The following is a 12697-nucleotide window of genomic DNA, read 5'->3' on the forward strand; positions in this document are numbered from 1 at the left end:
TCCTGTCAGCAAGGGAGGAGAGCAGCAGTAAGCTATGTGCTGCCGGCATGGTCCACCACATACCCCCAGCCCTCAGCTTCCTGGGGTTGTTGGAGGGTTATTCCATCACTTGGAGTATTCCCGACAGTCTTGGGCACTGCTGCTCCTTCAGGGGAGAATAAAACCCCAAGCTGATCTAACAGCAACAGGGATTTAGGAATTTGGCTCCAGGCAGCATATGCATTTAAAGAATTATTTCTTAATTTTTATTAATTACTATTAGTCATTTATGGCCCCTTTAAATTCAACTTCTCAAGAAAAATATTGCTTTAGGGAAAAAAAAAAAAAACCAGTCATTAAATGAACACTTAGCAAAAGCTACAGCTGCACCATAAAAGAGAAATACTGGAGTAGGGGGGAGGAATATTTCAAATTGACTGGGAGATGAAAGTTGTTGAATGGATGGAAAGCCAGCCGAGATCCTAAGGAAAGGGTGATGCTGGAGAGGGGCAAAAGTACACAGTGTGGCATTGCTAGGTTCATTGTCAGGCCTGCTGTTAATTACGTGAACCCAGGGTCCTCATGAAACAGGAAAGCTGGACAGGACAGAACGCACGTCAAACCAATCTGATTAATGCAACGTTCTCTGTTTATTCGAGAGGAGATGGCAGCTTATATACACTTCTATACAGTTTACAGTTTACAAAGGCACATTCATTGGCAAGCGAACATTGTGTGTCTTTTTCTTAAGGTGACCTAAACCTCACACTATAAACCTATACTACTTCACACCCAGACAGCCCAGTGCTTCCCATCACAACTTAATACAATTTCTAACTGCACCACAAGCTCTTAATTTCTGACTGCGCCAGAGGCTGGAAAGCCTCACAAGGCCCAGATCTGAGGCCTAGGCTGGAGTAGCTCAAATCTCATTCCAAACATAAATCATGGCCTCTCTGTCTCAGAAATGCTGCAACAATTAGGTGCTTTATTAATGATTTGGAAGCAATAAGAATTAATTGCATCAGAAAATGATGGTACATTGGGAAGAGCTGAAAGCAGAGGTGAGAGCAGAAGAAAGAACAGCGAGAGAGGCAGGGAGGGCTGAGGGGTGTAAGAGGGATTTGATTTCATTCAGGCTCTGGGGGCTTTTCTACAGTTTCCCCTAGTAAAAGAGCACCAATAATGTCTGTGGACAAGGAAGGGGCCCAAAGAGGTCAGACAGGAGGGTTTGGTTTGAAGCAGGAACCATGGAGACCCTTCCTGTCCCGCTCAAGAGAGGAACAGAGACTTGCTTGAGGTGTGAGGCAGGCAGAGTCCCTGCACAACAAAACTGATCAGCGTGGAGGGGCAGCTGACTTCAGAAGATCCCAGACTGTATAGCAGGGCGTGTTTAAAAGAAAACACTAAACAGACAATACATTGTTCTGCCTGCTTTGCAGCCTAACTGAAGGAAGGGGGAAAACAAAGCCCAGATTAATGTAGAAATTACATTTAATGATCATCTTGAGAAGCCATAGGACAAAATCAAGGGAGTGAGCTGCCCCAAGCTGTTAAGGAGGAAACCCTCTGCCCAACATTAAATCACATGGAGAAAACTCCTCTGGCAAGAGAATGTTTGGTGCTTAAAGACACCCAGCCCTCCAGCTACCCAAACACCACCACATTCAAAAGCGCACTTGCAACTTACTTGGTGGCACAGTTAAATTTATTTGCAACTCATCATTCTGGAGGTAGGCAAAGGTGACAAAGCCAAGGACGAAGCACTGTGTAAAATTTTACTTTTACTGAGCGGACCCTAAAGAAGCCCAAGCAGAGCTTTATTTTCTGGCTCCTCGGGCTGACAGTCTCCATTAACCATTGGTTAATACTGCAGCGTCAGAGCAAACCCAGAGTCGCAGCCCTGTGCTGTTAGAAAGTGTCCTTCATCCCAGCAAGGGACCTTGGGGTGAGAACATTTTGCATGAAGAGCCACTGGTGTAAGAGCTGAGCCTCTCAGCTCTGCATTGCAGTCAGTGTGTCGTGTGCCATCCCTCCACGCCACAAATAAATCTACAATTTCTCAGCTGGGAGCCTTTGGAAGCCACATACTAATATGCTTATATGGGAAGAGAGACCAGACAAGGTTCAAATAAAGAGCTCATGTAATAAATAAACATGAGGTCAGTATGGGAACAGCAATAATTGCTTTTATGACAAGATTTGTGTAGCAAACATTCGTGATTAATGTACAGCCAGTGTCAGGTAAGGAGCCTTCACTATCATTGTTCTGTCTGCACTTTCCAATCTAGAAGGTACAGCAACTCCAGCCAGAGCAATTAGTCACTGTTTACTGAGAGGCAGATCGAGCAAAATTTTTCTAGTTCAATATTTGAGCGAGTTTCGCCTCAGAGCCTCTCGCTGGATCCATTTCTGCGCCAGGCAGGGATCACACTTCTTTCCTGGGGGTGGCAAGGAGGGATGATCAGCAGTGCTGCTAATCTGCTCAGCAAGGGCACAGGCTGGCTCCCAGCCTCTCCTGCTGGCCTCTCCCAGGTGGTGTTCTCAGGGAAAACCTAAGAAAGAGGCTGAAGACCCTGCATGTCAGGGCTCTGCTTCCTGGCTGCCTTTTCTTTCACCTGCCTCTGCCTGCCAGTTTCACGGCCCCTTGGCCACCGCTGATGCAGGCAGTGGGATGCAGCACCGAGGGCAACACCACCTCCTTCTTTACAGCCTCCTTTCTGCAAAGCTTGCCTAATAAGTTCCAGCTAAACTTCCAGCTGCCAACGAGCAATAATCCCACTTGAAATACTATCTTGATTTGGGGATATTTTTCCTTTTTTTAAAGGCATGCAAGCCTCTGGCTTCCCTGGAAAGGAGGCAGTTTGGCTGGAGGGACTGGGGTTATTCCTCTGAGGGTAATTGCTATGGGAAAACCATTCCATTGTAGCTGGTTGGAGGCAAGGAACTTGCTGCTGCAGTCTTCCACCTTAACTGCTTGGGGGTGCCAGGTAAAGCTCTTAGCATCACTGGGAAGTCACTCCAGGAAGTACTGCACAGAACAGCTGGACAGGCATAAGGAGAGTTCCTTCATGTTGGTGAGATCCAGAAGGGCTTGATCGGAGTAAGCAGGCCTCAAAACCTAGGGCATGCATTTTGGGGACATGAAGGGAAGAATTGAAGGTGTTTTTCTCTTGTGCACTCGCAGAATTCAGTTGTGACTGAGGATGCCAATCAGCTCCTCAAGAGTGATAAATGGCAGCTGCTGTCTCCCACCTGTGATGAGATGTTGAGATTTTCAGTCTCTGTCTTTCCAAGACAAGTCTTGATGAGACACTGTTCCCCAGGATCTGTTAGGGGGGATGTCTGTGTTGGCATTTCACCCTTGTGCTGGGGTGGCTGGTGGTGAGGGGGCGTACGGGGCTGATGCTTGCAGGACCCTGGCACTGCAGCTGTCCCCAGAGCATCCAGGAGGTGCCACCAGGCTGGCAGGGGACATCAGGATGGGGAGTGCATTGGTGGGAGATGCCATTACACCTCTGTGCCCCTCAGAGCTGCAGGCAGGCTGGAAAACGTGGCTCTCATCAGCTACTTCAGTGCCAAGTCCACCCAGCAGCACAGTGAAGGGTGATCTCCGAGGTGCTGCCGACCCGCCCTACTGCCCTGAAAACCTCTCTCCCTCCTTTGCAGCCCTTCCACCCTAAAGGTCCCCACCCGCCTGGGCTGGGCGCTGGGAAGCCCTGCACTCACCTTGGTGCTGAGAGCGCAGCTGGGGCGCTCTGGGCCATGTGCACCACGGCAAGGCTGGGTGAGCCCTCCGGAGCCGCCGCCGGTGCCTCGCCATGAAGAGGAAGAAGGGCAGAAGCACGCGCCAGGAGGACCTGAAGCGGACACTCTTCCCAAAGCGCTTCCCCCTCCTGTCCCGGAGCCTGGAGCGTGCCCTCATGGACCTGCGGAGCGCGCAGTGAGGCCTTTGGATGGGATATGGAAGAGCATCGTGGTGCTGGGCCCCCAGGTTGACGTGGGAGAGCTCCCTTGGATGGAATGTTGGGGTGAGTGGCGGTGACGGCACTGGGCCATGGGGACACGAGGGTCCCAAACTGAGCAGGACGGGCCAGGCATCCCCATTTCCCCATTGTTCCTGAATTCCAGAGCCTGGGAGATTTGACTTTTGGCTTTTGCAAGCTGGAGTGAGTGTTGCCTTTATAAAAGACAACGGCGACCTGGTTACAAGAAGACAGCACGGCAGCCCGGCCTCACCCGGGCTACTCGGACTAACGACACACGCTGACACCAATTTGGTGGACGGTCGAAAAGCCTTTATTATCCTATCTCGTGGGTTTAAATAGGTTTAGGGGTCTTTGCTACGTTAGAGGGGGGTTGGGGGTCTCAGAGGATAGTGGGTAGTGGAATTTTACCAGAACAGGTGTGGCTACATTCTTCTGGGACTCCTGGGGTTAATGGATAAGTGGGGAAGAGAGAGGGGGGAAGGGGTCTATCTTTCCGTGACATCCCGGTGATCTTCCGCTCCGCCTGTCCCTATCTACCACAAGTGAGGAGCCCTTCCCCTCAGGAATTCATCCCTCCTGCCATCCCTCCTGCACTGCTGAGGATCACCCTGGTTGTTTTTCAAGCAATATCCTTAATAATTAATTTTTTTTTAAATATCCCCAGTCTCCTTTTTCATGCTGTGAAGTCAGGGATCAGGGAGATCTCAGTCCTGGGAATTGGGGTTGCTCAGCTGTTCCCCATCTTTAGGGCCTTGTGCTGACAGCTTCTCCTGGGAATGCTGCCATGCAGCAGGAGAATCTCCCTGGAGGTGCCTTGCCCTTGCCCTGCTCACTCCATCCTCAAACCCAATTGATCCCCTTTGCAAGCCCTGTGGATTTGATGCTCCCAACTCCCTCCTTTTCCTCTTTTTTTGTCCTGATGGCAAGTGAAAGGGACAGGAGGGGAATGGTGACTCTCAAAAGCTGCCAGACCTTCAGCTGCATGTCATAAACCCATTCCTTTCTCTATAATTCACACCATGCTGCTTTTCATTCCTCATCCTTTTTAGTGTGAGTAGTTACTCCATTTTCCCACTTTAATACAATTGTACCACACTTCTCCTTTCCCATATCCCAGGAAGCTGCTCACCCATTACATGGCATTAAATGGAGTAATTGCAAGATTAGGTTCCTTTGGCCAGGCCATTAAAAAATGCCATTACAGAGGAACTGCAGGAGAGCGCCTGGAAAATCAAGCTTTGAGGGTGAAAGCTCTGCAGGCATATTTTTATTGCTATTGACCACCCCAGGGCCTCTGGGAGAAGGGAGCCAAGAGCATTTCTGGGGTTTTTGTCCTCTGAGGAAGGAGAGAGGGCAGGAGTGGCTCCATGTGGGGTGGGTGGGATCAGCTGGGATCTAGGTTGTTGTCTTCACTGAGAATTAAAAATAAACATTGTCAGCCCTGGGAGGCAGAGCTGGAGTGCTTGTCCAGCTCCTTGGGACAGCAGGGCCAGGGAGCTCCTGGGGAGCTGTGGAGCTGAGGAAGGGCCTGGAGCAGGAAAGGCTGAGGGAGCTGGGGCTGAGGAGATGCTGAGAGGGGCCCTCAGGCCTGGGTGACCCTGTTGTGACCCTGAGTGTCCCCGGGTGTCCCTGAGTGTCCCTGTCCATCCCTGTCCGTCCCTGTGTGCAGGAGGGCAGAGCAGCCCCAGGCCCTGCTACAGGCCCAGCAATGGCCCCAGAGCCCCGGGCAGGGCTGAGCCCGGCAATTCCCTGCCCAGGAGGCAGAACTTCCCTGTGGGCACTGGAGCAGAGCCCAGAGAGGCTGTGGGTCCTCCCTGGCTGGGGATATTCCAGAGCCCTGTGCACACCCCGCTGTGCCCTGTGCTCGGGGTGGCCCTGGGGTGGCACCAGCTGAGCCTCTGTGCTCCCTTAGCCCTGCCCCACTCCGGGATTCTGGGATTCATCCCCCCACATGAGATTTTTGGGTGACCCCCGGGTGAAGGTGTTCCCGAGCTCTCTCTGGGTTTCATTCAGCAGGAAATCATTTTGCCACATTCTCCAGTGGTGTCACCAAGGCCGTCACTTGCCGGGTCACAGATGGCTCGTGACTGTCCTTGCTCCCTCTCTGGGCTGGGGATGGAAAGTTCCTGGGTGAGCTGAAGGGAAGGATCCCTCTCTGTGCCATCAGCAGGTGCTGGCCGTGACCTCCCAGCACTTGGGCCTTGTCACCGTCACCCCTCTGCTTTATCCTGAGCCTCTCCTCAGGTGGAGCCCGGCTGTGGTGGCACCCCCAGAGCGGGGAGGGACATAAAGGACAGCAGAGCCACCTGTGAGCCAGGGCAGGGCTGATAAGGAGCTGGTTTGGGAGGAGTGACTTGGAATGCTGCATGTAAATGTGGGAGTGCAGAGTCCCAGCTAAGATGTGGGCGGGTGAGATAACAAAGGGTCAGGAGGGCTGATCCCGGGAATATTTCCTGAGAGCAGCTGTGTTCAAAGCTGGCTGCAATTCACTGCCTGCTTTTCCTTGACAGGGAGGTGACCTCCCTCTGCTGCCCGCTGAGGTTTGGGGTTGATATTTGGGTAGTATTTGTCAACAGACCAGACCAAACACCACCTTGATTTGTGTTCTAAGGCACCTGCTGTTTGTAACAGGGATTTTCATGAGAGAGGTGGCAAGGGGAGGGCATGTAATTTAATCTCCAGGCTGTAAAAATCCATTTCTGCTTGTACTTGTTGATAATGTAACTGTGACACAGCTATTACAAAATGACCCAAATGCACTTTCACAGAGTTATCATAATGAAGGTTGGTCTGTACCCACAGGTGCAGGATGCTGCTCACAGTTTGATGGAAAACTGGAACAACTGGGGTGGTTTTTCTCTTTTTTATATTAACAACATTTTTTTTTATAGCTGCCCTCTCTGCAGTACTTTCACCTGCAGTTGTCCAGGGCTCCATAAAATAACCTTTTTTTTTCTGAACTAAAGAAAAACTGACTGGAGGAAGAAGACCAGGTTTGGGTGAGGGTGGATTTTTTCCAAGGAATTCCAAGGGCAAAGCGGGACCTCCTGTAAAATGAATGTTTTGTGTGGTCATCAGTTGCTTCAGGAGTATGTCGCTGTCGAGGCAGGACGGGAATGAGAAGACTGACTCAGAAGACTGCTGAGAGTAAAACTCCGGTTTATTCAAAATACACCGCTCTTTTATTTACATTCTTTCCCAACTCTTTCCCAGGCTTCTGCCTGGCTAGAAACTCTCCATTTCTCTATTTGACTGAATCTGAGACCCACAGGAGTATAGATTAAATCCTTGGAGATGTAGATGTTAGAAAAAGAACAGAAATTACCCCTTGGAACGAAACCAAACCTGTCTATGCTGGCTGGTTTTGTCTGTCTTGGTACCTGGGGTACGAGTGCCACGAGGACCTCATTTCTGGGAGGGCTGGAAATGGACAGTGAGGGGTTTGGGATGTGGGAAAATCACTGCCTGGAGAGGCTGGGGTGTGTTCTGGGAAATGCAGGCACTGGGAGAGCAAATCCTTCAGCTGACTGTCAGAGCAAGACACACTTTTTGTGTCTCTTGGAGATCTCTTGGGTCACTTCTTCTGTCTCTCGTGTAGAAATTCTGGCCCACCTGCCATAATTAAAAGTTGGGATACAAAATTAGGTGGAAGTGCAGGACGGTGTGATAGGCAGGATGAGTGTGGCTCCAGAGAAGGGAACAGGAGTGGGAGTGAGCAGGATCTCATGCCCAAAGGTGGCTGGGGTGGGTCAGAGGATGGCGGATGCGCTCCTGGAGGCAGTTTGGGTGCATGAGAAGAGGCTGAGAGTGCCCAACAGGAGAAGCATCACCATATGGGACTATAAAGTGAAGGGAAAACCCCCTCGTGATTCGTGCAAGTGAGTAAACAATTGCTGTCCCTACCTGCCTGCAGGCAAGAGGTTTTGGTGTGAGTCTGCTGTTCCAGGCTTGGCCAAGGACACAGCCTGGGAAGCTCCTGCAGTGTGATTCAGCCCAGTTTGTTTTGAAAAGCCCCACAAAAACACAAGCACATGTACAGGAGGCATGGAAACTGCAGCTTGTGTTGGGAGCACAGTTGCTGGGTTTGTACACTTCAGCCAGGAAGAAAGGAATTCTTGTTGAAACTTGTTCTGTCTGTTGCTCTCTATGTAAACTTCACATATTTTGTGGGATGCTGCATCCACAGAGTAATCAGAAGGCATGGGGGAAAAAAGAGGCAACATTTGCAGATAGTCCAGTTTCCATTTCTGCTTTGCCGCTGCACATGATTAGCACATTGAACATAACTGCTAGCACTCACTTACAAAGACTGTGAATAAATCATTCCTTTGATCTTCTTCAAAATCCAAGAGAAAGAAGAGATAGGGTAGGATAAGGATTGCATTAAGTATGATAGTGTTTAGAATTTCTTCAGTCTTGAACGTTCTTTCTTCAGGGACCGACATATTAAAAATTTAAATTATTCCCATCAAAACATTGTTCCCTTGTACAGCTGTCAAGAGGAAATAGAACATAACTAGGACATTTGTGTCTGGCCAAAAGTCACCAAAATCTCCGAGCATTCCCAAGGAGAACTCTCAAGGAAAGTGTCAGAATCCCAAATGACCTTGACATCACCTCCGAATCAATAGCTTGACATCTGATAGAGACAAGTGGAGAATGCTCAGCGATAAAGGGAGCTTGTGTGGTGCAGCAGCAGAACTCAGGCAAAGAATTAAGGGATAAGGAAAATGTCAGACTATAGAAATCAACGAGATACTGTTGCCAAAAATTAGAATTCTCACTTTGGGCTGTAGGAAAGGAGAAAAGCGGTAGAAGAGGGTAGGCAAGACTCAGAGGCTGATCCCCATCCTCTGCCTGTGATACCACTCCTGTTGTTCTGAAGCTTTTCAACAAGATGTCTAGGGACAAACTGTAAAGAGTCTAGAAGGGAGAAGGAGGAAAGGAATAAAAGATGATCAGATCTGAAAGTGAGTTTTATCTGGGGAAAGAAGGAAGGAAAGAAGGAAAGAAAGGGAAGGGAAGGAAAGAGAATGAGAAAGAGAATGAGAAAGAGAAAGAGAAAGAAAGAGAAAGAGAAAGAGAAAGAGAAAGAGAAAGAGAAAGAGAAAGAGAAAGAGAAAGAGAAAGAGAAAGAGAAAGAGAAAGAGAAAGAGAAAGAGAAAGAGAAAGAGAAAGAGAAAGAGAAAGAGAAAGAGAAAGAGAAAGAGAAAGAGAAAGAGAAAGAGAAAGAGAAAGAGAAAGAGAAAGAGAAAGAGAAAGAGAAAGAGAAGGGAGGAAGGAAGGAAGGAAGGAAGGAAGGAAGGAAGGAAGGAAGGAAGGAAGGAAGGAAGGAAGGAAGGAAGGAAGGAAGGAAGGAAGGAAGGAAGGAAGGAAGGAAGGAAGGAAGGAAGGAAGGAAGGAAGGAAGGAAGGAAGGAAGGAAGGAAGGAAGGAAGGAAGGAAGGAAGGAAGGAGGGAAGGAGGGAAGGAAGGAAGGAAGGAGGGAAGGAGGGAAGGAAGGAGGGAAGGAGGGAAGGAAGGAGGGAAGGAAGGAAGGAAGGAGGGAAGGAAGGAAGGAAGGAAGGAAGGAAGGAAGGAAGGAAGGAAGGAAGGAAGGAAGGAAGGAAGGAAGGAAGGAAGGAAGGAAGGAAGGAAGGAAGGAAGGAAGGAAGGAAGGAAGGAAGGAAGGAAGGAAGGAAGGAAGGAAGGAAGGAAGGAAGGAAGGAAGGAAGGAAGGAAGGAAGGAAGGAAGGAAGGAAGGAAGGAAGGAAGGAAGGAAGGAAGGAAGGAAGGAAGGAAGGAAGGAAGGAAGGGAGGAAGGAAGGAAGGAAGGGAGGAAGGGAGGAAGGGAGGGAGGAAGGGAGGAAGGGAGGGAGGGAGGGAGGGAGAAAGGAAGGGAGGGAGGCTTCAGTACCTGCCGGGCTTTCTGAGCCACTCACCAGCATTCCCAGTATGTTTGCAGGTACTCCAGGGAAGCTCCTTCTCATCTGCAAAGCAGAATTGCAGCCTAAGCCACTTTTTCCATCCTGTAATTCCCCTCTTTAGCCACAGACTGGGGAGAAGTGGCAAACTGCAAACGGCTTGATTACCCAAACTTGGGTGATCCCTGTCCAAGGAGGTAGGAAGGAAAACTGAAAATATTCCTGCAGTTGGGCAAGTTGGAGCCAAACAGCACTGTAAGAATGTGTGTGATTAGATCAGGACCAGTTGCTGTGTGTGAGCTCTCTCCCTGTTAGCACATCTACCAGCTCATCAATGTCCATGGAAGCAAAAGGCTGCATCTGCCTTTAACTGGGACAGATAAACTGCAGGCAAGCCAAATTCCTAGGCATGCCTGCACATGTCTGGGCAGAGCTATAGTCTCTCTTGGTGATCTCATTTAAACATAGTCAAAATTATTAAAAGATGCTGCTATATGGATATGACAATTCGTGCAAAAAAAATTGTCATATATTTTATCGTTATGTACTGTTAAGATACTCTTCTAAGAAGTTTTTAAAAACACACAAGCCAGCGACAGGGATTGCAACACAATGTTGAAACCACCTGGACAAAGGAGGGAGGACTCCATTCACAAGCAATTGAACATGATGCACAAGAGTAGATGGGCAGCTGGCAGGAGGTTTGTTTATGACTCCAGTGGTGTCTGGACTTGCTCTGCTGTTTGTGTCTCCAAGGTCTGACTCAAACCCAGTTCAAGCCAGAGGAAAGAATCCCAGCAGTTTAGCAGATATAAAGCTGCAGCTCTGGAAAGGATAAACTTTTGGTAACACATCCTTTCATAAGTCTCTCTTTCTGACGTGCTGGTGACTCTCCTCAAGCTGGGGTTTGCTGGTGGTTATTGGGGCATGCACAAACACATTTCATCCTGCTGCTGCTACCCACATACGCTGCACCATTGCAAGAGATTCTGGCACCAGTGCTGTACCATCTGCACACCCCAGATAAATGCTCTTCCCTCCTCTTGGGCAGTGCCTGGGCCTCTTGGGCCTCCATTTGCTGCCCTTTTGCCTTTGCTTTGAGATCACAGAATGGTTTGGGTTGGATTGGGCCTCCAAGCCCACTGCCTTCCATGGGCAGGGACACCTCCCACCAGCCCAGGTTGATCCAAGCCCCATCCAGCCATGTGGCTCTATCTCTGTCTCTATCTATCTCTATCTCTATCTCTATCTATCTCTATCTCTATCTCTATCTATCTCTATCTCTATCTATCTCTATCTCTATCTCTATCTCTATCTCTATCTCTATCTCTATCTCTATCTCTATCTCTATCTCTCTCTATCTCTATCTATCTCTATCTCTATCTCTATCTCTATCTCTATCTCTATCATCTCTATCTCTATCTCTATCTCTATCTCTATCTCTATCTCTATCTATCTCTATCTCTATCTCTATCTCTATCTCTATCTCTATCTCTATCTCTATCTCTCTCTATCTCTATCTATCTCTATCTCTATCTCTATCTCTATCTCTATCTCTATCTCTATCATCTCTATCTCTATCTCTATCTCTATCTCTATCTCTATCTCTATCTCTATCTCTATCATCTCTATCTCTATCTCTATCTCTATCATCTCTATCTCTATTCTCTATCTCTGACTGCCTAAATCTGTTTATTCTAATGCAGCTGAGGTCCTATGGAGGGCACTCTTGGCCTTCATGGTGCCTCCCTTTCCTAATCCAAGTCCAACAAAATATTCACTTAAATTTATTCTCACTCTGGAAAACCTCTGTTCCCCCCAAGAGTAAGGACAAGGCTTACAGAGAGAGGACACATTTCATCAGACCAAACAAGACAGGCCAAACAGCCAGGCTTTTGCTCTGCCAGTCCTTCCTTAGGGTTTTTTTTAAGAGATTTCTCCATGGTCTCCCTTGGGCAAGGACAGCTTCCTGGTGGATGTGTCCGCAAGGTCTGCGATTTGTAAGGCAAAGAAATGGTTTTGATAATCCACAACTTGCTTAACAAGGACTCCCCACACAAAAATGGTTGCTTGTCTTCAAAGGAATGCTTCTGGAGAGCTACTTTGTGGCCAGTCACTCAGCGTTACTGATCCTCATTAGACCAGAAAAGTACACGCTTTCCCTCCAGGAAGAATGTGTAAGTGTTGGAATGTCTAATGTTAGAAATTATTGAAAGTGAGCAGTTTGAAATGGTCATTTTTCCTACAGCTGGAATTTAAAAGATGACAGTTTTCTTTCCCGTGTCCATTCTCATTATTTATCAGAACTTTGGCTGTGATTTTACATCCCTACCAAGTAAAATGGATAAGCCAGACCCCTTCCGGGCCACCGCATCCCATCTCCTTTGCCTGCTGCTGCTTCGGCCTTTACCAAACGCCTGCACTGCCACCTTCTGCCTGGCTTACATCTCACAGCTGAATTTCCACCACACTTTTGGTTTTTCTTTTGCTCATCCTGCCGAATTCAGGATGTATGTCCTAGGAAAGCTTGGAATACAAAGAAGAAACAACACGTGCATATGCACAATCAACATGGTCTGTAAACTGATTTTTTTCCCTAGCTGGTCTCTATTAATTGTGCTGTGCTTACTTCCTAGCTTTAATTTGGAGGAAGGGAACTCTCCAGTGCTACTTCCCATGACCCAAAAATATGAAAATATTTTGCCCAGAGAAGCTGTGGCAGCCACATCGCTGGAAGTGTTCCAGGCCAGGTTGAACGGGGCTTGGAGCAACCCAGGATAGTGGAAGGTGTCCCTGCCCCAGGCAGGGGTCATCTTTCAGGTCTCTT

At 48.5% G+C, this 12697-nt stretch overlaps 1 long non-coding RNA gene across 1 annotated transcript; it reads right to left on the reverse strand.

Annotated features, from left to right (window-relative positions):
• Positions 1 to 7107: 7107 nt before the first annotated feature.
• On the reverse strand, positions 7108 to 10290 carry LOC140681269 (uncharacterized). The gene is made up of 2 exons (XR_012052481.1): positions 9889 to 10290; positions 7108 to 7580 (listed from the first exon to the last, which is right to left on the reverse strand). It is a non-coding gene; the product is annotated as an uncharacterized lncRNA (long non-coding RNA).
• Between the last annotated feature and the right edge of the window lie 2407 nt (positions 10291 to 12697).

This window comes from Taeniopygia guttata, chromosome 33 (assembly GCF_048771995.1).
Source record: "Taeniopygia guttata chromosome 33, bTaeGut7.mat, whole genome shotgun sequence".
Classification (NCBI taxonomy): Eukaryota; Metazoa; Chordata; class Aves; order Passeriformes; family Estrildidae; genus Taeniopygia; species Taeniopygia guttata.